A 27,793-nucleotide genomic window follows, 5' to 3' on the forward strand; every position below is an offset into this window, starting at 1 on the left:
AATGAAATCATCACCATATTGGAGCCCTGGTGACTGCAGGCTGGATCTTTGGATGGGGAGAGGGGAAGGAGATGTTGGAAAATAAAGGTGGTAGAGAAGCAAAAGGTGTTAATAAGAATTTTTTTTTTTTTAGGAAAAAAGGCCATGCTGCCTCTCATTACTTAATGGCACAAGTGCTATGTTTCTTGCCTCTTCTGGAAATGGAAGTCAGAGTAGAGTGGGGAAAGGGTGTGGCATGGTGTAGGGCAGGAATTATTAACCTAGGGTCCATGAACTTGTTTTTAAAAAATATTTTGATAACCATATTTCAACATAATTGATTTCCATTGTAATCCTTTGTGTTTTATTTTATGCAATTAAAAACTTTATTCTAACAATGGTTTTCCCATATTTCTCTGTATTTATCGTATTCATCATTTCTTATAGTGAAGTAATATTCCATTGCATTCATGTACAGCGTTTCTTTAGCCATTCTTCAGCCTGTGTGTCTAGTTGTTTGCTACTACAAAAATTGCTTCTATAAATACTTGGGTGTGTATGAGACTTTTCTTTTTTACCTTTGACTTCTTTCAAGTATATGCATAGGAGTGGAATCTATGCAAAGGAGATGGAAATTGTAATCACTTTCTTAGCCTAATTCCAAATTGCTTTCCAGAATGGTTGTAGAAATTCACCGCAGAACCAGGAAAAACAAAATAAAACAAAACAAAAAAAAAAAAACCCAACCAAGCAAAAAAAAATGTCATTTTGTCTTTATGACTAAAATTATAGTAGCTGCTACCAGGTGGCAGTGATAATGTTTGCACATGACTGCCATATTGTCTTTTGAGGGATAATTTTCAAAACAACAGGGAATTTGGATATGAATGGGATTGTCAATAAATGAAATACTGAAGCTCAAACCAAGAGAGCCAAACGTAATGTAGCTTCAAATCAGAACCACCAATGGCTGAAGGAAAGCTTACCCAGCTCAACTCAGAAGACAAGACAAGTCGTGTACTTGGCTGCCTGGCTTTCTGCAGCTTTTGTCCTCTTTGCCAATTAGATATGACTTCTTTAAATGTCTCCTGGTTTAGTGGGGAAAATGCTAATTCTGGAGTCATGAGACCTGGGCTTGAATCTCAGTCCTAACACTTAGCTGGGTTGCTCCCAGCAAGTCACTAACCCTGTCTGAGCTTGTTTGTTCATGTGTAAAATGAGGATAGTAATATTTGTACTACTTACTCCACAGAGCAAATACCAAGAAATATTTGTAAACCTGAAAGTGCTAAAGAAATATGAGTTGTTAACATTATTTGGATGTATTTTCTAGTAGCATTTGGATTCTTAAAACTATACATACTTCTTTATTTTTTATGTTTTTCATTCTTTCTCTCTTTGTGATTTTTTAAAGCAATGTGATAGGTAGAATTTACAAGGTATACCACTTTAGAAATTGGTTATTTTGTCCTGAGACAAAAGTTTACTGAAGTTCTAGCAGCAGCCACTAGGTGGCAGTGATAATGCTTGCATATGGCTGCCATATTATCTTTTCAGTGTCAGTTCAATTCTCAAAACACTTGGAAATTGGGTATAAATGGACCTACTATTAAATGAAATACTGAGGCTTAAGCTAAGGGAGAACATCTGGGAAGATATGATAAATAGAATTCTCACTAAGAGCCATTACCATTAAAAAGTCTAAAGTCAGTAGAATCATAGAGTTTTAGTACTAAAAGGGACTTAGATATCATCTGTTCAACCTGATTTTACACAGGAAGACACTAAGACCCAGAAAGGTGAAGTGATATTCAAGTTAATATAACTAGTTAAGGGAAGAATTGTTTTCAGCTCCTGAGGTAGACAACTTCATGCCAAATCGTGAATCATCAGGACAATAGAAACAGGCAAGAGACTTTTAGGAGCTATGGGGGTGGGAGTAGGGCAGGGGGACAAAACAAAACAAACCAATCAATCCAGGAATGCTTTTGAATATCTAAAAACTTCACTTTCAGGTCTAATTACCCCGAGAGAATAGGATACGTTAAGCAATGATTAGAAAGTTTGTTTATTCATGCTTAGGTAGTACCATGCCTTTAAATCTTGCTTCAAATGTTATTTCATCTTAATATTAGTATATAAACATAATCAATGTTTAATCAGTATATTTTCTGTTCCTCTAATGATGTCATATTTTTTTTAGGGAAAAAATACAACTGACTGGATCATGAACTTTATCCTACCTCCTTGGAAGGGGACCCTGTGCACTTCTATATACCCTAATCAGTACCAGTGCCTCCAGGTGGCAGCTCTAAGCATGAGAGGTATAAAATCTTAGGGGAGGAAAAACCCTCAACCTCTTGAGGATGTACATTGTAAATCTAAACTATTCAAATGATGGAAAATAGCATAGAGGAAGTAACACTGAATTTGGAATCTGGACATCTGGGTTTGGATCCTGGCTTGGTCATTGACTGTGTGATTTGGGACATATTACAGTACTTCTGTGACCATCAGTTTCTTCCTTTATAAAACGGAGAAAGACTAAGTTTTCAGATTTAGAAGATAAGATAAATCAGTGTAAGAATGAAAGAAATAATGAAGTCTATGGCTCGTATGCCATCTTCTTATATATAGCCCTTCTAGATCTCATTAATTGTTAATTCCTGCTTTCTTCTTATCAAATTATCTCACACACATACACACATACACACACACACACCTACTAATATGTTCTACTAATATGTTTACATATTGTATTCTATCCCATTTCCAGTAGACTACCAGTAGATTTCCAGTTTTTTGAGGTCAGAGGCTGTTTTTTGTTCTGTTTTCTGTATCCCTTTTCTAGCATAGCACCTTGCACATAGTCATTTATAATACATCTTGGATTGAATTAAGTAGGTTGCATTGGAAAAAGTAGGTTTAGGGGAGAAGATAATATAGTTGGTTTTAGAAAATTTAAGTTTAAATTGAGCTTAAGGTCAAGGTAAAGATGTCCTATAAGCAGTTGAGATACATGTTTAAGATTCGGCACAAAGGTCAGGACGGAAGATAGATTTAATAATAGAGCTATTACGGTATTGAAGAAAGGGTACTAGGCTAGGAGATGACTTGAGTTTGAATCTTAGTTCTGACAACAACTAAATGTGTGACTATAACTCATACTATCCTCCCACCCCCATTTTAGTTATTGCTTGTAAAACAAGAATAGTACTTATTTACATCTCACAAGGTTATCATGAAGAAAGAATTTTATAAACTTTAAAATATTGTGCAAGTATTTAAAGTATTATAAACTTTAAAGTATTATGAATAGTTATTACTAGTATAAGGAAGGTGACCAGGTAAATCACCAACTTATCTGAAGTTCCCCAGTCGACCTGTTGAAATTAGAGGGTTTGGGCCATTTTTCAGTGGTTACTGAGGGACACTTCCTCATGATTTCTTCTCTCCCCTCCCCAGGAGCAGTGATGTTGATTTACAGCAGAAGCACATGGCAGTGGTGGACATGTGCTTGCATGCAGCCTGAGAGGGTAGTTCATGAACAATGTTCATAAATTTTAACATCTCTGGGGATTTCCTGGTGCAACATTCTTCTTGGAGAAATAAGGGGATAATATACTTAATTCCTGTGCCATGTTCTACTTAGAGAGCAAAGCCAGTGAGTTATTCCAACAATGCAAAATCTGGTGGAAGAGGCCTATTTATTCAACAGCCCCCCAAAAGTATATTTACCTTCTAAACCATAGAATTGTACTATAAATCTTGGGGAGGATTCCATGGGAAAGATGGATTTTCTAAAGATGTATTCCTAAAATGAGAAAGCCCTAATAGCAACCACAAGTTCAGTTCCCTCCTTGGGGTGGGAGTGGGGAAACTGGTGGGTTATCTGTGCATTTTATATTTCTGTCTCAAGTCATGGACTCCTGTAAAATCCTTTGCATTGCATACATTTTGGGGGAGTAATTAATATAAATGCAGTCCTATATCCGTTGGGGTAGGTACTGGAAGTCGAAGGAAAAAAGTTGGCACTATGGTTGAGTGGAATGAGGTAAGGAGTCAATAAGAGTAGAAAAGAAGCTAGAAGGTCTCGCAAGAGCTAAGAAATGACTCTCAGAGGTCAAATCCAGTCTTGCCCCGTCCTTCCCTAAAACTTGCTGGGGTCCTGGGAATAGAGGAAAGAGACCTGGTTTCATCTCTATGATAACATAGACAGCATTATCCAGAAGCCAGGGGATTCCTCTGCTGTGATTCTGGCGGCCGGGTCCTCCTTCTGAGGATGGACATTTGGGCCATGATTGTTAGTTATTCTTTATCAGGTCTAAGACAGTTTGCTCAGTAATGAATAGCCATTTAGGGACAGAGTCCCTGCTTAAGTTAATGGGAAAGGTGTGCCTAGTATCTGCTACCAAAGAGGCGCATTCTAGGCAGTTCTTATCCATTTATTCATCTCTCTATATACTTACATGCACACATACATGCATACATATACATTTATCTCTCTCTCTCAGTTCTCCTTCCCCCCAGTCCGATAAGTTTGAAGTGGAACTGTAGAATTTACTTTAATTCCCATTTGTCTATTAGGGGGTTGAAGCAATTTTTTCATGATTGTTGATAGCTTGGATTTCTTCCTTTGAAAACTGTCCAGGCAGTTCTGAAGAAGGCTGGCTGAGATCAAGGGGGAGGTCAGTTGAGAAGGAGGGGAATAATGGCTGGGAGGGGATTAGAAATCTTCTGACCCTGGATAGGATGTCATCTTCTGGGCAAAAAGTGAAAAATGTTCCTTCCAGTCCCGCATTGGTGTGAGGGCTTTAAGAGCCTTACTCTAAGGGAATGATAAAATATTATTTTCTCCAAATAAATGCTATGGTATGGACATCTGTGAAGAAAGCCTACTAAGTAATGGCAGGTGGGAGGGAACATCATACCTAGTCAGGACAGTGGCTCATTTAGAGCCAGAACCCTGGGAACTTCTATCTTCTGTCCATTTAAAAACTCCTAAGTCTGAATGTGTTCCCAGAATAAAGAGAATCATAAAGTCCCTTCTGCTTTCCAGGGTCTTTCTTCATCCAAGTCATTTCTGCTTCCTAATCTAACATAGTCCAAACAATCCATCTGACTAACATTTATTTAACCACCTACTATGTGCCAGGAAATGTGCTAGGGCTTCTGGATTAAAAGACAAAATGAAAATCAGTCCTTGTCCTTGAGGAACTTACATTCTATCATGGAGATAACACATACTTTTGTTGTTGTTGTTCAGGTATTTCAGTCCTGTTCAACCCATTTAGGGTTTCCTTGGAAAAGATACTGGAGTAGTTTGCCATTTCCTTCTCTAGCTCATTTTACAAATAAGGAAACTGAGGCAAACAGGGTTAAGTGACTTGCCCAAGGTCACACAGCTAGTAAGTATCTAAGGCCAAATTTGAACTCAGGGCTTCGTGTCTCTAGGCCCAGAGCTTTATCCACTACACCACCTGGCTGCCCCAACATGTGCCTAAATAAGTATATATGCAAGATAAGTGCAAGGTAAATTTTTGGGGAGGATAACATAAAAGTCACAAACTTGAGTGATCAAAAGAATTAGAAGACTGTCTTTGAGAGGAATAGGGAAGTACAGGAGAAGGATGGACTTGGGAAGGAATAACAGTGATAAACTAGTGTTCCTGTAGGTTTGCAAAGAGCTTTTGTATATACATTATCTCATTGGGTCCTTACAATGCTGCTGTGAAGTAGGTGCCAATATTATCCCCATTTTACAGGCTGAGAGAGGTTGTGACTTTTCCAGTGTCACAAAAGATAAGCAGCTAGGTGGTGCCACGGTTTGGCACCTGAGGTCAGGGAGAACTGAGTTCAAATCTTACCGCAGGCATAGGTCATGACCCTAAGCAAGTCACTCAATCTCACTCAACTTCAGCGTCTTCACTTGTAAAACGGGGTGCATAATAATAACATCCCTATTCCAGGATTATTGTGAGGATCCTGTTAGTGAATCATATTAGAAATGTATTTTGCAAACTTTCAATTACCACATAAATGCTATCTTTTTATTAAACGGCTGAGGCAGTATTTGAACTCGGGTGTTCTTGACTGAAAGTCTAGCACTCCACTATACTGCCTAGCTGCCTCTAGAAATCTAATGAATTTTTTTTGGACATCCTGAGTTTGAAATGCCTATGAGAATACAGCTTGAAATGTCAAGTAGACAGTTAGGGACACACGCTCAGCCCTCAGGAGAGAGACTAGGTCTATCTGGGAGTCATCTGATAGATGAAATAATTAAACCAATAGAAACCAATGTGCTTAATGGGTGAGAAGGTATAGAGAGAAAACAGAAGAAAGCCCGGGACATATCCTGGAAGAACATCCAAAATTAGGGGGTATGGTATGGATGAAGGACCAGCTAAGGAGATTTTGAGAATGAGCCATCGGATAGACCGAAAGAGTACTAAGAGAGATGAGTGTCATGAAAACACAGAGAGGAGATGGTACCTTGGAGGAAGGTAGCCACCAGCATCAAATGCTGCACAAAGGCCAAGAAGGATGAAGATTAAGAAAAGGCCCTCACATTTACCAATTAAGATATCATTGGTAACTCTGGAGAGAGTAGTTTCAGTTGGGTAAAGAAGTCAGAAGCCAGTTTGCAGAAGGTTGAGAAGAGAGTGAGAGGAAAAGATGAAGAGGCCATGAGGTAGACAGTTTTTCTAGAGTTTGACTGTAAAAGGGAGGTGAAATATAGGATAAGAGCTTTGGTGGATAATAGGGTCTGATGGAGTCTTTTTCAGGATACTTAAGTGTGTTTGTAGGAAGAAAAAAAGACACCATCAGGGAAACAGAGACGGAATGATTGTGGGGAAAATCTGCTAAAGAATGGGGAACATGTAGAAAGGTTGGTCTTGTTGAAGAGAACGGTCATTTCCTCAACAGACTGGATTAAAGTAAGCAAGCAAGAAAGATAGTATGTAGGGCTTTTGACACATTGAGGAGGGTGGAAGAGGTAGATTAACAAATTTGTAGTGGGACCAGTCACATTAGTTGAATGGTTTTGTCAGGATTTTGGGAGATACCCTATTTTCCAGAGCTAAGGCCCAGAAAGCAGGCTGTGACCTGAGCTTGGTATGACAACAATCCTTTGTGCTCACCCTCTGGGTAATCTCACCTTCTGGCAAAATCCCATGACTATTGTATTGCTTTGGCCAGCACCAGGCATTCTCTGAGCTTGGGTAAGCTCAGACAAGTACCCATGTTCTGGTCATGAAGCCTTGCTATGAATCCAACTTGCCTCACCATTGCTGTTATTCACCATTGTCAGAGCTACAGTTCACTGTGTAGCCATTGATATGAGTGTTGAGATCTCCTCACACTGTCTCTGGTCCCCCCACTAGGGGTGGGCCCCAGCATACGAGTCCTTCATTGCAAGCCGTTTCCCTCGCTTTGTAATTAAACTTTTTTGATTCCTGACTCTCCTGTCTCTAGCCTACTCTGTTCAGCTCTGGCCATCCACAGGTTAGAGTCTAGTTTGGTCCAGGGGACAATTTATCTCCAACTTTGTTCAGCAGATTGTGAATAGAAGTGAAGAAAGAAAATGGTGAGAGGAATCTAGGGTGGGGAGCCATGATGGCGCAAGAACTAAGGAATCTGAGAGTAGTGGACAGTGGGGAGGTGACCTGATTAACTATTGGGTTGAGGTTATGCAGAGAAGGAAGTGAGGTTTGAGTAGATTTGATGGCCACAAAGGAAAAACAATCTGTCCTCAGTGAGTTTATGGAATGGGTATGAGACATGGAGGGTAGTCCATTATATCTGAAATTATTTGTAAAAGAGAAAAGTGTGAGATAAAGTTGGACAGCTTGTTTGTGACCATCTTGTGAAGGACCCTGAAAACCAAAATCAGAGATTTAAATAATTCTCCTCGATTAGATTAGACCATAGCACCTAGCTCCTTGGAAGGCAGGAACTATGTCATGTTTCATCTCTGTATCCCCAAATCTGAGCACAGGGCCTTCTACACAGCATTTACCTAATAAATGTTTGTTGAATGGAATTGAACGGAATTGAATTGAAGTCAAATGTCATTGTCAAAATTATTGTGTAGTTACTCTCTAAGCCCAACCTTTTCTGGAAGAAAAAAAAAGAGTCTGGTTAATTAACATTGATTACAATCCACCAACTGCAAGTAAAAATCGATTACTGGGGTTCCTAATTTGAATGCCTCCCTCTTCTTGATGTCAGTGCTGTGTGTGTGCGTGCGTGTGTGTGTGTGTGTGTGTGTGTGTGTGTGTGTGAGAGAGAGAGAGAGAGAGAGAGAGAGAGAGAGACAGAGACAGAGAGAGACAGAGAGACAGAGACAGAGACAGAGACAGAGACAGAGACAGAGAGACAGAGGGATAGATGGAGAAAGGGAGGGAGGGAGAGAGAAGAGATTACTTTTTAGTATCATTATTTCCAGGGCCACCTTCACACATACATACACACCCATCTTCTCCCTCCTGTGAATGACATAAGTGATCTTCCTGGTCCTTGGGCCTCTTCCACACTCCTTTGGAGATGCTATTTGTTAGCATGACGGCTAATTGCTGCAAATAGGCAGTGTGTGCATTTGGACCTTGTTCAGTGCTCACTCCTTTATTGAGAGAGGAGTGATGGTATTGATTCTGGATGGCCAGGGAGAATGCCAGGGAATATTAGTAAGGAGCTGAGAGAACACAGTACATAAACTTTTATGACACGATGTCAAACTGGATTGTGGAGACATAAATGAAAAGGACAATACGTTCTGTAATTACTGCAAGCATACACCTTCCATCTGCCTGACTCTCTAAGCACATGCTGGATAAGGGAAAATGTTGGTGGGGAAGGGGGGCAAGCTAGAGGTTGGGTGGAGAGGGGTGATAGAACAAGAAAATGACCAGAGAGAAGCCGCATGGTGGCTAGAAATGGTGAATTTGGGACAAACAATTTCTTTCAGATAGTTTTAGGTTAATCCTTTTGATTCTGTATGAGAAGTAGAACATCTTAGCTGTGTGACCATGGAAAAGTTACTTAATTTTTCATCGTCTGAAGGTGACTCTTTAAGACTCTAAGTCTCAGGCCTGCACTGGGGGAAGGGGTCCTGACACCAAAACTTCCTAATTCAGATACCAAAGCGATTCTTTATGCTGTCATTGGATCAGGCCAGTTATCATTATCAGAAATGTTTTCTGTAGATGAAGGCGGTATGACGTAGTGAAAACATAGCTTTGCAGGTAGAATAACTTGATTCAAATCTTGGCTTGCTTTGCTACTAAAAGGCTGGATGACTTAGGGCAAATCATTTATTTCACCTCTTTGGGTTCAGGTTCCTCATCTGTAAAACAAAGCGGTTTGATTAGGGCAGTTAGAGTAGGACCTATGGTTTCCTCAAGGGCCATGATATGTCTCTAAGGAGGGTGTTATCAATGGCATGGGTGTGAAGATAGGTCTTACCCAACCCTCTCCACAGTTGCCAATTTGGGCTTGTCTTCAAAACAACTACAGCATAATTTTACAACTGGACTATTATGTAAATAAGTTCAACGTGAAGGTATATGTAGAACCTACATTGGATTACATGCTGTCTCAGGGCGGGAGGGGAGGGGAGGAGAGGGAGGGAGAGAAAATTTGAAACCCAAAAACTTGTGGAACTGAGTGTTGTAAACTAAAAATAAAAAATAAATTTATAATTAAAAAAAAAAAACAACTACAGCTTCCCCTTCACCCATTATAATGGCTTAACATACATCTACTCCACCCCCTCTCACTTCTAGCCTCCTGTCTGCTGCATTTGTCCAGGACATAATAACTTAACCCTCACTTTTGTGATCCCATAGGAGCTGTGCAGGCAAAATTCCCTGCCTCCTCCCCCAGCTTCTTCACACCTTGATTTCAGGGTGACATTCTTGTTACCTCAGTTGAGGGGCTCTGAACTCTGGGATAGTGGTGGTACATCTCCCACCCCTCTCACTCCCCTTCTCATTTTTTAGTGGGAAAGAATGAATAGAATAAGAATGAGCAGACATGGATAGATTTTCTTTTTTTGAGTTTAACAGTATTTTTCTCTAGTTACATGTCAAGAAAGTTTTTAAGCATTCATTTTTACAAGATTTTGAGATCCAGATTTTTTTCTCCCTGCCTCCCTTCCCCTCTTCTGAAAATGGTAGGCAATTTGATATAGTTTGTACATGTGTTATCATGTAACAAAATATTTCCTTATTAGTCACAGTTGTGAAAGAAAAAACAGATCAAAAGAAAAAAAGCCATGAGAAAGAATAAAGTAAGTGAAAACAATATGATTCAATCTGCATTCAGAGCCCATCAGTTCTTTAACTGGCTATGGATAGCATTTTCCTATATGAGTCCTTTGTACTTGTCTTGAATCATTGTGTTGCTGAGAAGAGCTGAGTCATTCACAGTTGACATCACACAATGTTGCTGATACTGTGTACAATGTTTCCCTGTTTCTGTTCATTTCCCTTTGCATTAATTTGTACAAGTCTTTCCAGGTTTTTCTGAAATCTGCCTGTTCATCATTTCTCGTTGCATAATACTATTCCATTACATTCATATACTATAGCTTGTTCACTCATTCCCCAGTTGATTTGCATCCCCTCAATTTCCAATATTTTGCCACCAGGAAAAAGGCTGCTATAAATATTTTTGCACATATAAGTCTTTTTACCTTTTTTATGATGTCTCTGTGATTCAGAGCTAATAGTGGTATTGCTGGATCAAAGGCATGCAGCTTGGTTGCCCTTTGGGCATAGTTCCAAATTGCTCTCCAGAATGGTTGGAACAGTTTACAACTTCACCAACAGTGTATCAGTGTCCCAATTTTCCCATCCTCTCAAACATTTATCATTTTCCTTTTTTGTCATATAAGTCAATCTGATAAATGTGAGGCAGTATCTCAGAGTTGTTTTAATTTGCATTTCTCTAATTAAAAGTGATTTAGAGCACTTCTTCATGCCAATAGATGGCTTTGATTTCTTCATCTGAAAACTGCCTATTCATATCCTTTGACCATTTGTCAATTAAGGAATGGCTTGTATTCTTGTAAATTTGACTCAGTTCCCTATATATTTGAAAAATAAGGCCTTTATCAGAGACACTTGCTGTAAAGATTGTTTCCCAGCTTTTCACTTTCTTTCTAATCTTGGTTGCATTAGTTTTGTTTGTACAAAAGCTTTTTAATTTAATATAATCAAAATTATCTATTTTACATTTTGTAATGGTCTCTTTCTCTCTTCTCTGGTCATGAATTCTTCCCCTCCCCATAGATCTGACAGGTGGACTGTTCCTTGGTCTTCTAATGTTTTTTCTTACTATTTCTTCCTGTTTTTTCCTGACACGCATTATTTATTTATTTAATATTTTAGTTTTCAGCATTGATTTTCACAAGAGTTTGAATTACAAATTTTCTCCCCATTTCTACCCTCCTCCCCACTCCAAGATGGCATATATTCTGATTGCCTCCTTCTCCAGTCAGCCCTCCCTTCTGTCATCCCACTGCCCCCCATCCCTTTTTCCCTTACTTTCTTGTAGGGCAAGATAGATTTCTATGCCCCATTGCCTGTATATCTTATTTCCTAGTTGCACGCAAAAACTTTTTTTTGAACATCTGCTTTTAAAATTTTGAATTCCAAATTCTGTCACCTCTTCCCTCCCCACCCACCCTCCCTAAGAAGGCAAGCAATTCAACGTAGGCCACATGTGTATCATTATGCAAAACCCTTCCACAATACTCATGTTGTGAAAGACTAACTATATTTTGCTCCTTCCTATCCTATCCCCCTTTATTCAGTTTTCTCCCTTGACTCTGTCCCTTTTCAAAAGTGTTTGCTTTTGATTACCTCCTCCCCCTGTCTGCCCTCCCTTCTATCATCCCCCCTTTTTATCTCCTTCCTCCTTCTTTCCTGTGGGGTAAGATACCCAATTCAGTATGTATGTTATTCCCTCCTCAGGTCAAATCTGATGAGAGCAAGAATCACTCATTCCCCCTCACCTGCCCCCCTTCCCTTCCTACAGAACTGCTTTTTCTTGCCACTTTTATGTGAGATAATTTACCCCATTCTATCTCTCCCTTTTTCCCTCTCTCAATATATTCCTCTCTTATCCCTTAATTTGACTTTTTTAGATATCATCCCTTCATATTTAACTCACCCTGTAACCTCTGTCTATATGTGTGTGTGTGTGTGTGTGTGTGTGTGTGTGTGTGTGTATTCCCTTCAGCTACACTAATACTGAGGTCTCATGAATTACACACATCATCATTCCATGTAGGAATGTAAACAAAACAATTCAACTTTAGTAAGTCCCTTGTGAGTTCTATTGAAAATCCATATTTTGCCTTGGAGCATGATACTCAGTTTTGCTGGGTAGGTGATTCTAAGTTTTAATCCTAGCTCCATTGACCTCCAGAATATCATATTCCAAGCCCTTCGATCCCTTAATGTAGAAGCTGCTAGATCTTGTATTATCCTGATTGTGTTTCCACAATACTCAAATTGTTTCTTTCTGACTGCTTGCAGTATTTTCTCCTTGATCTGGGAGCTCTGGAATTTGGTGACAATATTCCTAGGAGTTTTCTTTTTGGGATCTTTTTCAGGAAGCAATCAGTGGATTCTTTCAATTTCTATTTTACCCTCTGGCTCTAGAATATCAGGGCAGCTCTCCTTAATAATTTCTTGAAAGAAGATATCTGGGCTCTTTTTTTGATCATGGCTTTCAGGTAGTCCAATAATTTTTAAATTATCTCTCCTGGATCTATTTTCTAGGTCAGTGGTTTTTCCAATGAGATAGTTCACGTTGCCTTCCATTTTTTCATTCCTTTGGTTTTGTTTTATAATACCTTGATTTCTCATAAAGTCACTAGCTTCCACTTGCTCTGGTCTAATTTTTAAGGTAGTATTTTCTCCAGTGGTCTTTTGGACCTCCTTTTCCATTCGGCTAATTCTGCTTTTCAAGGCATTCTTCTCATTGGCTTTTTGGAGATGTTTTGCCATTTGAGTTAGTCTATTTTTTAAGGTGTTATTTTCTTCAGTACTTTTTTGGGTCTCCTTTAGCAAGTCATTGACTTGTTTTTCATGGTTTTTTCACGTCACTCTCATTTCTCTTCCCAATTTTTCCTCTACTTCTCTAAGTTGCTTTTCCAACTCCTTTTTGAGCTCTTCCATGGCCTGAGACCAGTTCATGTTTTTCTTGGAGGCCTTTGATGTAGGCTCTTTGACTTTGTTGACTTCTTCGGGCTATATGTTTTGGTCTTCTTTGTCTCCAAAGAAAGATTCCAAAATCTGAGTTTGAATCTGAGTCCGTTTTCACTGCCTGGCCATGTTCCCAGCCAACTACTTGACCCTTGAGTTTTTCATTGGGGTATGACTGCTTGTAGAGTATACAGTGCTTTGTCCCAAGCTTGAAGGGCTGCACTGTACTTTTCAGACCTATTTCTACACAGCTAACTCTGCCACACCGGCACTTCTCCTCCCCCAGGAATGGCCAACCCGGACTGCAACTCAGATCTAAGCAGGCTCTGCACTCCAGTTTGATCAGCCACTTCTGGCCTGGGGCCAGAAGCAACTGCAGCTGTAGTTCTGTAAGCCTCCTTAGAGCTGCACCACCTCTGCTGCCCCTGGGGTGGTTGCCAAACCTTGAACTCTTTTCACTCTGTCCCTGCAGTTTTTCCCACTAACCTTCCCTGTTGTCTTTGGTGTTTGTGAGTTGAGAAGTCTGGTAACTGCCACAGCTCACAGATTCAGGGAACTAGGGCCTGTTCCATGCTGATCCTGGTCTGGTTGGCCTGGATGCATCCCACGCTGGGCTCTGCTCCACTCTACTCCCAGCTCTGTGTGATAGACCTTACCCAGTGACCATCCAGGCTGTCCTGGGCTGGAGCCCTGCTTCCCTCTGCTTTTTCATGGGTTCTGCAGTTCTAGAATTTGTTCAGAGCCATTTTTCATAGGTGTTTGGAGGGTCCTGGGGGAGAGCTTTAGGCATGTCCCTGCTTTCCAGACGCCATCTTGGCTCCACCCCCTTGCTCTTCTAATTTGCTTATGGTGTCAGCTTTTTTTTTTTGTTCTTGGGCTTTTAAAAATTTTTTTCAATTTATTTTAATGTATTTAATGTTTTAGTTTTCAACACTGATTTGCACAAGATTTTGAGTTACAAATTTTCTCCCCATTTCTACCCTCCTTCCCATTCCAAAATGGCATATATTCTGATTGCCTCGTTTGCTAGTCAGCCCTCTCCTCTTTCACCCCACTCCCTCCCTCCATTCCCTTTCCCCTTACTTTCTTGTAGGGCAGGATAGCTTTTAAAACTTTGAGTTCCAAATTTTCTCCCCTCTTCCCTTCCCACCCACCCTCCCTAGGAAGGCAAGCAATTCAACATAGATCACACATGTATCATTATGTAAAACACTTCCACAATGCTCATGTTGTGAAAGGCTAACTATATTTCCTTCCATCCTTTCCTGTCCCCCTTTATTCAGTTTTCTCCCTTGACCCTGTCCCTTTTCAAAGGTGTTTGCTTTTGATTACCTCCTCCCCTTATCTGCCCTCCCTTCTATAATTTCCCCCTTTTTTATCACCATCCCCTTACTTTCCTGTGGAGTAAGATACCCAATTACATGTGCATGTTATTCCCTCCTCAAGTTGGACCTGATGAGAGTATGATTCACTCATTCCCCCTCACCTGCTCCCTCTTCCCTTCCAACAGAACCGCTTTTTCTTGCCACTTTTATGTGAGATAATTTACCCCATTCTATCTCTCCCTTTCTCCCTCTCTCAATATATTCCTCTCTCACTTCTTAAATTTATTTCATTTTTTTAGATATCATCCCTCCATATTCAACTCTTGCATCACTCTCATTTCTCTTCCCAATTTTTCCTCTACTTCTCTTACTTGCTTTTCCAAATCCTTTTTGAGCTCTTCTATGGCCTGAGCCCAATTCATATTTTTCTTGGAGGCTTTTGATGTAGGCTCTTTGACTTTGTTGACTTCTTCTGGCTATACATTTTGCTCTTCTCTGTCACCAAAAAAGGAATGTAGAGTTTGAGTTTGAGTCTGAGTTTGTTTTTGCTGCTTGTTCATGTTCCCAGCCAACTACTTGACTCTTGAGCTTTTTATCAGGATATGACTGCTTGTAGAGTAGAGAGTACTTTGTCTCAAGCTTTAGGGTCCAAACACTGCTGTTTTCAGAGCTACTTCTACTTCACTGTCACCCCAGGCTCTGTCCCAGCAGTGCTCCTCCTCCCCCAAGAACTGCCAACCAGGACCGCAATACAGATCCATGCAGGGTACAGCAAGAAAATCTGCCTTTGTGCCCACAAAGCACTCCTTGCACTCCCACTCTGATCTGCTGCTAGATTCTTCCCACGGTGTGAGTCAGGGATTCGGGAAGTGGCTGACATTGTACCACCTCCTCCACCCCCAGAGCTGGCTGCCACACCGCTCTGATCTTGATCCCACAATTTCCCCCTAACCTGCTCTTTGGTGTTTGTGGGTTAAGAAGTCTGGTAACTGCCACAGCTCACTGTTTCATGGCCCTAAGTCCTGTTCTGGCAGGCTGATTCTGGGTCTGGTCTGTCCCAGTGTGGCCTACACTGGGCTGCCCTCTGCTCTCAACACCATGTGATAGACCCCTTCCTGGTGACCATCCCGGCTCTCCTGGGCTGGAGACCTGTTTCCCTCTGCTATTTCGTGGGTTCCACAGTGCTAGAATTTGTTCAGAGCCATTTTTACAGGTGTCTGGATGGATTTGGGGGAGAACTTACACAGGTCCCTGCTTTCCAGCCACCATCTTGGCTCCACTGCCGGGTGTCACCTTTTATATCTAAATCATGCACCCATTTTGACCTTATCTTGGTATATGGTATGAGATGTTGATCTATTTTGTCCTGTTGTTTTCCAGTTTTCTCAGCAGTTTTTGTCAAATAGGGAGTTCTTATCCCAAAAGCTGGGGTCTTTAGGTTTATTAAACACTAGATTACCATGGTCATTGACTACTGGTTTGTGTACCTAATCTATTCCACTCTTCCACCACTCTATTTCTTAGCGAGTCCCAGATAGTTTTGATGATTACTGCTTTATAATATAGTTTGAGATCTGGTATTACTAGCCTACCTTCCTTTAATTCCCTTGATATTCCTGACCTATGTTCTTCCAGGTGAATTTTGTTATTATTTTTTTCTAGATCTATCAAATACTTTTTCGGTAGTTTGATTGGTATGTCACTGAATAAGTAAATTAATTTAGGCAGAATTGTCATTTTTATTATATTGGCTCATCCTACCCATGAGTAATTGATATTTTTCCAGTTGTTTATATATGACTTTATTTGTGTAAAAACGTGCTTTGTAATTGTTTTTATGTAGTTCCCGGGTTTGTCTTGGCAGGTAGACTCCTAAGTATTTTATATGATTTGGAGTTATTTTAAATAGAATTTCTATCTCTTTCTTTATTAGTCATATAGAGAAATGCTAATGATTTGTGTGGATTTATATTATATCCTACAACTTTGCTAAAGCTGTTAATTATTTCAAGTAATTTTTTAGTTGATGCTGTAGGGTTCTCTAAGTATATCATCATATCATCTGCAAAGAGTGATAGTTTGGTTTCTTCATTGCCTATTCTAATTCCTTCAATTTCTTTTTTTCTCTTATTGCTATAACTAATAGTTCTAGTACAATATTGAATAATAGTGGTGCTAATAGGCATCCTTGCTTCGCCCCTGATTTTATTGGGAAGGCTTCTATCTTATCCCCATTGTGTGTAATTCTTGCTGATGGTTTTAGATAGATATTGCTTATAATTTTAAGGAACATCCCCCTTTATTCCTATGCTCCTTAGTGTTTTTAATAGGAATGGGTGCTGTATTTTGTCAAAGGTTTTTTCAACATTGATTGAGACAATCATATATGGTCAATTATGTTGATAGTTTTCCTAATATTGGATGAACCCGGCATTCCCAGTATAAATTCCGCCTGGTCATAGTTCTAATCCTTGTGATATATTACTGTAATCACCTTGCTAAATATTTTGTTCAAATTTTTTGCATCAATATTCACTAGATAAATTGGTATATAATTTTCTTCCTCTGTTTTAGCTCTTCCTGGTTTAGGTATAAGCACCATATTTGTGTCATAAAAAAGAGTTTAGTAGGACTCTTTATTTACCTATTTTTCCAAATAGTTTAAATAGTAAACTTTACCTATTTTTCCAAATAGTTTACATAGTATTGGAATTAATTGTTCATTAAATGTTTGGTGGAATTCACTTGTGAACCTTTCTAGCCCTGTGGATTTTTTCCTGGGTTGTTCATTAATGGCTTGTTCAAATATCTAACTTTTCTAATATTCTATTTACCACCTTAGTTTCTTTCTTGTTTATTTTTTTGGTTGGATTTATTGAGTTCTGAGAGAGGACAGTTGAGGTCCCCCACTAATATAGTTTTGCTGTTGATTTCTTTCTGTTACTCACTTAACTTCTTTAAGAATTTGGATGCTATACCACTTGGTAAATATATGTTTAGTATTGATATTGCTTCATTGTCTATGGTACCTTTTAGCAAGATGTAGTTTTCTTCCTTATCTTAAAAGAGAGAAGGTCTATTTTTGGTTTTACTTTGTCTGAGATCAGGATTGCTACCCCTGCTTTTTTTTTTCTACTTCAGCTGAAACATAAAAGCTCCTTACCTTTTCTCTGTGTGTGTCTCTCTGCTTCAAGTGTATTTCTTGCAAACGACATATTGTAGTATTCTGGTTTTTGATCTATTCTGCTATCTGCTTCTGTTTTATGGGAGAGTTCATTCCATTCAACTCACAGTTATGGTCACTAACTGTGTATTTCCCTCCAACCTATTCTTCCTCCCGTTTGTCCTTTCTCCTTTTACCCTTTCCCTCCTCACCAGCATTTTGCTTCTGTCTAGCACCTCCCCTGATCTGCCCTCCCTTCTGTCAGTCCCCCCTCCTCCCTTGCTTGACCTCCTCCCCTCCTACTTCCCTGTCAGGTAAGAAAGATTTCTATATTCAACTGATCGTGTATATTGTTCCCTTTCTGAGTCAATACTGATGAGAGTAAGGTTCAAATGGGGCTCATCATCCACCCTCACACTTTTCCTTCTACTCTAATAGAGCACCAACCTTCAAGGTTCCCTGCTTCTCAACCTCCCCGTTGTCCTTGATTCCTCACTCAACTGAATCTTCTCTCTCCAAAGCTACTAATGATCTCTTAATTGCCAAGTCTAATGAAATTTTCTCAATCTTCATCTTTCTTGACCTCTCTGTAGCCTTTGACACTGGTGACCACTACCCTTTCTTCCTGGATATGTACTCTTTCCTCTTTGGGCTGCTGAAAATGAAGTATGCCACCTATTAAAACTTGCATATTTGAGCACTGAAAACACTTCAAAAGAATTTTCAAACCTGTTCCTTCCAAATGAAGAGTTTTGATTTGTTTTGAACACATTTGTTAGAAGCATGAAAATTAATCATCTTCTGATTGGTTTGTAAGAATAACTGTTTGACATCAGAGACCATGGAAATTTCCTAGTTGAATTTCAAGAAAAACCTTTGCATAATTATAACCAAGACTGAAAAATATGTAGTAGGTGCAAGAAACATAGTTCTTCTTCCATGTGGATCTAATTCTTTGCAAGGCATCAATTTCAGTTATGGCACTATTAAACCACTATTGGAATAATAATAATGATGATAGCTAACATTTGCATAGTACTTACTAAATGTCAGGCGCTGTACTAATTGCTTTATAATTATTATCTCATTTGATTCTCACAAACCCTGGGAGGTAGGTAATATTATTATCACCATTTTACATATGTGGAAACTGAGGCAAACAGAGGTCAAGTGACTTGTGCAGGGTCACACAGCTAGTAATAGTCTGAAACTAGATTTGAACTCAGGTTCTCCTGACTCCAGGTACAGTACCTAGAATCTATCCACTGTGCCACCTAGTTACTGAACTTATAATCAGACCTACTAATGACAGCATCCCAAAATGTTAGACCTAGATTAAAAAAATGAAGCAAGCATATTCAAGCACGTTGCTCTCAATAAAACATCATTACTGCTAGTAACATTTTAGTGAGAGCCAAAAGGTTTTGTACTTTTAACAAATACAATATAATTTTTGGAGGCGATGGGAGTTTTAAGTGACTTACCCAGGGTCACACAGCTAGTAAGTGTCTGAGGCTGGATTTGAACTCGGGTCCATATAACTCCAGGGCCAGTACTCTGTCTGCTCTGCAACCTAGATGCCTCCCAAAAAATATGACACGATTTTCAAAGTATTCTTTCATATTTTTCTTGTACTTTAAAATTGTCTGCTTTTGTATAAGTTCTGGAATGTACACACAATACTATGGTAGTACATGTACAAAACTTATAAATAAGTTAACATACATGTATATTGAGAGTACATGCTCAAAATTTCATACTGATAGGAATGTTACTATTAAAAAACCCCAAAAAACAAAATTAGAGACTGCTGGATTAGATGACCCAGCTTGGGATTAGTATCCTGGGACTGGGTTTGTTATAAAGGGATGAAGCATATTGGAAGTTTGCCCTTTGAATGGTGGATGCCAGCTCTGTTCTAGAAGATGGTCAGAACATAGGGAAAGGAATAGTGTGTGAATTCTGCGTTTCTAAGAACTCACCAGACAGTCATTCAGTCTTGCAAATCCTGATTTTATGTTCATTCACTTGCACCTCAAATTGTCTTCCTCCTTCCATGCCAGAAACACTAGGAAGCTGGAAGTAGCTGCTGGCAGGGTGATCAAGGTTTGGGACACGTGGGAAGGGGAGCAGAAAGAGTATGGAAAAATGTGGCCTCCTGGGCCTTCCAGGAAAAGCAGTAGCAGGGTGACCAGAGGCATGGTAACAACAGCTCCCATTGCTATGGTGCCCAGGAAGCTTTACAAAACACTTTCCTCAGAGAAACCTTTGGCATGAGTGGGACAAGGGTTATTAACACGAGTAGCAGAAGGGTTATTGGCAGTTGAGGGGTACAGTAGATAAAGCACTGGACCTGGAGTTGGGAAGACCTGAGTTCAAATCCAGCCTCACCCTTACTGGCTAGGTGACCCTGGGCAAGTCACTTAACCTCCATTTACCTCAGTTATCTCAGCTGTAAAAGGAAAATAATAATAGCCCTTACTTTCCAGGCTGGTTGTAAGGATCAAATGAGATTAAACACTTTGCAAATCTTGTCCGAGTCATACATTCCGTATGTACCAGAGGCAGGACTTTAACCCATGCCTTTTTTTTTTGGAGGCAATTGGAGTTAAGCAACTTGCCCAGGGTCACACAGCTAGTAAGTATCTGAGGCAAAATTTGAACTCAGGTCCTCCTTACTCCAGGGCCTATATTCTATCCCCTGTACTACCTAGCTGTCCTAATCCATGCTTTCTTGATGCCAAGGCCAGCTCTCTATCTACTACACCATACATTTCATAAGTGTGAGATCATTTTTATCTCTCTCCAGTAGCTGGTCTGCACCCCAAAGTTACTCAATCAATGCATAACCATCTATCAAAACTAAGTAAGTTACCTGACCTAAGCTGAGAATGGGGCAGGATTAAAGTCAGTATCCTAATTCTTAGTCTCCTCCTTGTCTTGTTTCTGCAATAATTTGCAACTTTAATCTGATTCTAGGGTAAGGATTTTCACTGACTTCTTGGTCACAACTATTAGCTCTGTCTTGTCACTATGCTTTCCCTCCCCCAGCAGGGGTGGGGTGGGGTCTGGGGGTGGAAGTGGGAGGGTGTTTTGGTGGCAGCTGGAGGCCTCATTTAGTCCACCAGCTGTCCCGCACTACCTAATACCCATGGCATTTTTTTTAAAGTCCTGCAGATGATTCTCACCAGACCCCCAAACAGCAGCAGCCTGAAGGCGATTTATCAATCTTCTCAGAAGCTGCAGATGGTCAAGCTTCCTTTGAGTTCCTTGGGGACAGAGCTGATTACTGGGGATAACTGCCTCACTCTGACTAGTTAAGCCTGCTTCCTATGGTAAGGGAGATCTTTCAGACTGAGGGGTCCTGGCCATTTACAGGGGCAATTGTCCTGCAGAGGCCCAGCCACTATGTCAGGGACACCAGCTCACCTGTTTTTTTTTTTAATCTAAGCCCTATGATAGTTGTTATGGAGAGAAAATGAGTTGGAAGACAAGGCTGAAGATTATGAAAGTCAGCCCAAGATAGGAAAATAAGAAAGATAGTGCTTTTCTAAGGCAGAGGGGAAGCTGAGGAAGCTCTGGAGACTCAGCTACCTTAGGGTCAATTGAAGGGACTGCAGACTTACATTCCAGGATGCTTTGTCTGGAGAAAGAAAGATTTAAGGGGAATATGGTGGGTCATTGGACTTGAACCCAAATCCCTTGACTTTAAGCCTGGCACTCAATGCTTTGAATTATGCTTAATACTAGCCAGAATGAGAAATGGTTTATCTGGCTGGAATTCTATGGTGCAACTTGAGGTAGGAGGTTATATTTACTTTTAAAGACTCACAGAGTGGTTGATCCTGGCTCTAATAAAGAAAATACAATGTCAAGGATGATCTCTGCCATGGAAGAGCTTAGATGTTGAATGTAGTCTAATGGCTACAGCATCAACACCAACCTACATTAGGTTAAAGGCATGGGGAGCCAATTCTCACCAACCTTGGTTCTGAAAGCTACCTATTCATTGAGGATCATAGGATGTCCAGCTGGGAGGGATCTTAGAGAGCATCTAGGCCAGGGCTTCTTAAACTGTAGGTTGCAATCCTACGTGGGGTCATAAAAAATTTGGCAACAGTAAAAGGTTTCTGAATGCCCAATGACCAAAAATTAATTAAAAATCAAATGTGTAATAAACCTGACGTGTTTCTGGCAGTGTTGGCCCATGTTGTGTTGGGTAGCTTCACTGTAGCCTTGGTTATGAACCCAAAGCATGGGCACTTTGCACTGTGCATGCCCTCAGGTCATGCAATGCCACCAAGGCTGATGAAAGGTGAAAAAGGGTCATGAGGAGAAAAAGTTTAAGAAGCCCTGATCCAGGCCATGGGTTCTTCCTTTTTTATTATGCCATTGACCCCTGTGGAAGTCTGTTGAAGCCTATGTACTCCTTTTCAGAGTAATGTTTTAAATCCATAAAATCAAATCTACAGGTTTATAAAGGAATCTAATCACATTGAAATATACAAATAGTAAGGAAAACAAATGAATGGATCCTTTAAAATGTGTCCACAGACTCCAGGCAAAGAACCCTGATCTAGTCTGGTCTTTCTCAAAGGAGAAAACTGAGTTCCAGGGAGAATAAATAATTTGCCAAGGAAGGAAAGAGAGCTTAAACTTCGCCTCCCAGTCCAGTGCTCAATGCCTTGAGTAATTCTCACTGCTAGCAAGAATGGTGAATGGTTTCTCTGGCTCTGCCAATAGGGGACCTCTTTTTATAACCCTTTCACGGACATAGAGAATCATAGAAATTAGGATGGGGTGCGGAACAGATCTCAGAGATCAAAGCTGTACCTGAACAGAAATCCTGTCTGTAGCTTAACACCTAAGCTGGGACCCTGGATTCCTGATTGGTGAGAGTTCACCATATGTATTCCAACCTAGATCCACCATATTGCTCTCTGATCATCTTTCTGCAAGGCCATCACACACACACACACACACACACACACACACACACACACACACACACACACACATCCCACCCCATTCCCTACCACTTTCTACCTGGGAAGATTAACAGATCAACACTACCACTGCTGGAAATGACAAAGTAAATGTCAGTTGATTATCTACGATGCCATTTATCCCTGTGACTTTATAGACAATAACAGCTCTCCACAGCTATCTGACTTTTTATATTCAAATCCTCAATGTTTGGTACAGTGTCTGACACCATAGTAAATGGTTAATGATTTGTTTTTAATTCATTCATTCATGTAGTCTCTCCTTGAACGTCTCCAGTAATGGAGAATTCACTGTCTTTCAAGGAAGCCCTTTCCACTTTGGGATAACTTGGACCATTTGGAAGTTTGTCCCTTCATGGGGGAAAATTTTGCCTCGCTAGAACTCATCACTCTAGTTATGCACTCTAGGGCCAAGAAGAATGTTTAGCTCATCTTCCATATAACGACTCTTCAAATATTTGAAGATGCCCATCATGTTCCCCTAAGTCTTCTCTTCTCTAGTCAAAACACTCAGGAAATATACCTTCCTCATTCCTTCAAATGATCATTATATGACTTAGTCTCTGGAGTTCCCATAGTCCCACCTCTGCCTTGGAAAAGTTCTGTCTTTCTTACTTTCCCATTGTGAACTTCATGTACCCACACACATGCCATGTTTCCCAGCATGAACATTTCCTTCTTATGCCATTTTCTTTTCCAAGACCTTTGGGAATCATTAAAAGGGCTTTCCTGCTACAAGGGATTTGTGTGAGATGCAGATTGGCCCAGAGTGGCCTGCATGGAGTCTGGAAGGATGTAACAGAATTTGCTACTGGAATCACTGCTTGTGCTTGCCTAAAGTGAACATCCATCATCATTCCCAAGAACATGCTGCAAGAGAAATAGGAGTTTGCCAGCTTTACAAAGAGCCTGGACCAGCCTGTCCTCTTGTTGTGATGCATTGCTTCTATGCATTTGGTGGGGGTGGGGGTGGGGATGGATGTGTGGATAGACAATGTTTGGGTTTCAGCCTGTCTCTACTCATCATACCAGTGAGGAATGTATGGTTAAATACATAACTTTTTAATTTCCAAAATTTCAGTCTATCTCCTCTTAGTCACCCCTTCCCTCACCCTGCCCCCCAATCTTCAACCAGACAGACCTTACCCAGACTGAAATGCAACCTCACACAGCCACAAGCTCTAAACAGCTAGCAGTGGATGAATGGTGAAGACTGAAATGATGTCAACAACTTGTGCTGAGGCCAAAGAAAATACGAAGGGGGCCCTCGATGGCTTCATCCCTGAGTTTGTTGTAACGCAGCTGTGAGTAATAAGTTTTCTTTCTGGAGAGACACAGTGCAGTACATCTGAATTAGGGCCTGAACTTAGCACACCCTTTGCAAACCTACTTTTCCTACTCTCACTTCTCTTTGAGAACTAAGGTTTTGCAAATGTCCTACCTGGGGGCAAATGGTAGTCCATGGTGCTAGTTGTGAGACCCTTGTCCTTAGGCTAAGATCCAGATGTTTATCAGGCTAACATGACTTTAAAGGTACAGAGGGCTACTTGGATCATTCAGGACAGGACAAGAGACAAGGCAGTACAATCTGGATTTGGAGTTGAGTCCTTCCATTTTAGCCTTAGGAACTGTGACTTTGGACTGTCATTGTCCCTCCTTGGGTTCAGTATCCTCAATAAAATAAGGGTTTGGGATGAAAAAAAAATCTCTAAGGTCCAAAACCTTTAATCCATACATCTTAGAAAGTTTTCTGAGGTTCCTAGAACTTAAGTGACTCATCTGTGGTCCCAAAGCTAGTAAGTGTCAGAGGTAGGATTTGAACTCAGAGCTCCAAGAAATATGGTACGGTAGAAGTAGTACAGGTGGTAGAGGACCTAATTCTACCTCTCTCACTTCCTCTATGACCTTAGACAAGTTACTTAATCTCTCTGGGCCTCAGTTTCCTTACTTGTAAAGTTATGTTAGACCAAGTGGACTCTAAGGGCCCTTTCTGATTTAAATCTATGTAAGATAGGAAGGTACTTAAGTCATAGAAATAATTGTTTCATTTTACCGCTTGGTTTTACTTACAGACACCTAATCAGGTAGCGTCTGACATTCAGGCCATGTGGTTGCATGGTTCAAAGACACTTTGTTTTCTGGATAATGGAAATTCCACTATAATCATTAAACCTAGTTTTGAACCCCACAACCATGGGCCTCTGATGGAATATTTTGAGCACCCCAGCTGGAGTCAGCTGGTACCAGTTCATGAGAGTTTGTTGTTAAATTTTCAGTGTGGGCATTTATACCTTGGAAATCAGCAAACTATAGATCAGAGCTTGATTTATTGTTTTGTTTCTCATCAAGATTTAAGAAAATGATGGATAAAATCTTAAAAATGCAGATGGGACATAAAAGCGTATCATGCTTTTCAGAAAGCTGGTTGTTAAACATTTATCAGCACACTTCTGAGAATATATATGGAGCTAGAGACAAATAGATGAAAACCATATTATTTTTATGAGCAAGACAAACTTCCAGAGAGCTGATGGTTAATAGGAGCCCTTTCTTTCATAATCCTCTCTAAATAGTTACGTGCAGGTGACCGATGGGATGGCCTGATCTGCTTGACAATCTGATCTGATCTGGAGGTTTTCTGACTACAGAGATGAATGACTTGTCAGTACCAGACTAGCTATGGCCAGAAAAGCTGTGTCCCTCTCCCTCTATGTTCTCCTCCCCCACCCTGTTCCCTCCTAACTCCCCCTACTCTTTCCCTCCCATCCTCTGCTCTGACAGCACTATCCCTCACACTTTGCTTTTAATTTTACTGTTGTGTTTAGACAGTAAACATACTTTGGAAAAGAAGAGCTCTCCCCTGGACAGCAGCCATACCACCTTGGGTTTTTCTAAGCTAAGCAGGGCCAGGCCTGATCAGCCCCTACTTGGGAGTCCTCCCAAGAACACCTAGGTGCTCACAGAAAGTGTGGCCAGTGAGTCAGCACCTGGCATCCCCTCTTCTGATTCATCGATCCCACGGGGAAGGAGATGGGGGGGATCTGTCTTCTGAGGGATGTGAAAAGCTGACTTACAGAGCCAGGGAACCAAACCATTTTTCCCAGGCCAGGCCTAAGACTCAGCTGTAGCATCAACCCCCTTCCCCAATCAGCACTTCTTACTCTTGACTTTTTTTAATAGACCAGAGCATTAATAGATATTAGGTAAGGACCCCTAGGACTCCCAGGGCCTGCAGGCTCTGCTCTAACCATCTCTATTGTTTCTCTCCTCTGTCTTTGTCTAAGCACTGGCCATTTGTGTGTCTTTAAAAAGCCTCTGACATTTTCTAAGAAGCAAAGTTGTGAACTTATATTGGCCACGGTCCAGTTTGGACACTTGCCTCTTTTATGTTCCTCCTGCAGTTTTTGAACAATTCTGGTTGGTGATGGTATGCACTTGGATGGGTGGGTGCTGTCTTGAAGGTGCTACCTACCAGATTGTCTCCAAGAGTTGAATGCATTTCCATCCACCCCCTACTTACACTGGGGTAGGGAAAATCTACAAAGTTAAGAGATCCTTTGCTTCTATAAGTACAAACTTTATGTCAGTGGTACTCAAGGCATGAGGGGCCCATTTTAATTTCTCTTGACTCAAGCCCTCATTCATGGAGGTAAGGGGGGGACACAGGAAAAAAATTAATTGGCCCAGTTAACTATTACCCATCCCATATTGCAAGGAGCATTGTAACTAGAACTATTTTTACCTAGGGGGCAAAACAATTAGCCGAGGACAGTTTCACATGGGTTATAGTTGTTCTGGAAGAGGAGATCATAGGCTCATAAAGCCAGAAATGACCTCAGATTCCAGATGGCCCGGTGTGGTCACCCAAAGTCCAACAGTAAGCATCAGAAGTAGGATTTGAATCCAGATCCATTGACTCTAGAGCTGGTGTTCTTTCTTCTGTGCAATGCTGCTGCCATGCGGTGTGGCCCGTGTCCCTACAGTGACTGGAGGTGGGGCAGGAGAGGGGCACCGCAGAGAGAGGACCCTGGTGAGGTGGGGAGCAGTAACAGCTACATCTAATGGCAGAATGAAGACACAGACTGTTAGGTGAGGCAAAGGGGGTGAGGCTACCTTGTGGAGGAAGCACACAACATGAGATGTTGACATCTTCAAGCAAAGCATCATCCCCCCAAAGATAGTCAGAGATCTCTTTATGAGATCATAATATGGGAAAGAAGAAATCTTATTAATATGGAAGGAAGAATCAACAAACACTGAACATTCTTCCAGTGAGTTATTCTAACCCAAGCTCCTGACTGAGTATGGTCCTGTGATGTTTATCATTTTAGTATGATGGTGTCTGATGCTACAGTATCATGTGCAAGGCACAGGTGTCACCCTGTGACCAGGCCCAGCAGGGGCCCGCTGCCACCATAAAAGGAAAAAAGCCTTGGGAAGAAAGATTGCATCAAAGCATCATTTTGTCAGCAGCCCCTGTAATATGAGCTTCCTTATTTCATACAGATTTCCCTGGCTCAAAACTTCCCTTTCAACTCTGACTCTCATCTCTATCTCAGTCCTTTAGACTTTGGTGAACTCAGGAAATTCAGATTCCTGAATCAGTCTCTAGTTTATTCTTCTCTTGAACTGAAACTTGAACCCAGCCCTCCTTTCCCCAGGAGGGACTTTCTCTCAGGTCCACTGGTTGCCCTAATCATAAGCATATGTCAGACTTTTTTGGCAATTTGATAGTATGTCCCTCTCTCTCTGTCCCGTGAGGCGGATCACTGTTCCCTTCCCTGCAGTGACCTCAGCTGCAGCCCTTTGGTATCTCCAAATAAAATGGTTTCTCAAAGCTCCCTCTCAAAATACCCTCTTGAGACATCTCTCTGGTCTTTGTTCACTGGTGTTCTCTCATAGGCAGGCATCCACTGATGATCAGCTTTTGGGGGCCATTGGGACCCACTTCTTTTTTTCTAAGTACCCCAGATTGATCCTAAGGATTTCACCTTCTCATCTGACTAAGGTGACGTCTCTTCTTGGCAAAGTTCTTGGTTATAGCAACAGGGCAGCAGACCAGGGATCCCCTCTCCCCACAGCTGAACCAGGATGCATGTC

The sequence above is a fragment of the Trichosurus vulpecula genome, chromosome 9, assembly GCF_011100635.1.
Source record: "Trichosurus vulpecula isolate mTriVul1 chromosome 9, mTriVul1.pri, whole genome shotgun sequence".
Lineage (NCBI taxonomy): Eukaryota > Metazoa > Chordata > Mammalia > Diprotodontia > Phalangeridae > Trichosurus > Trichosurus vulpecula.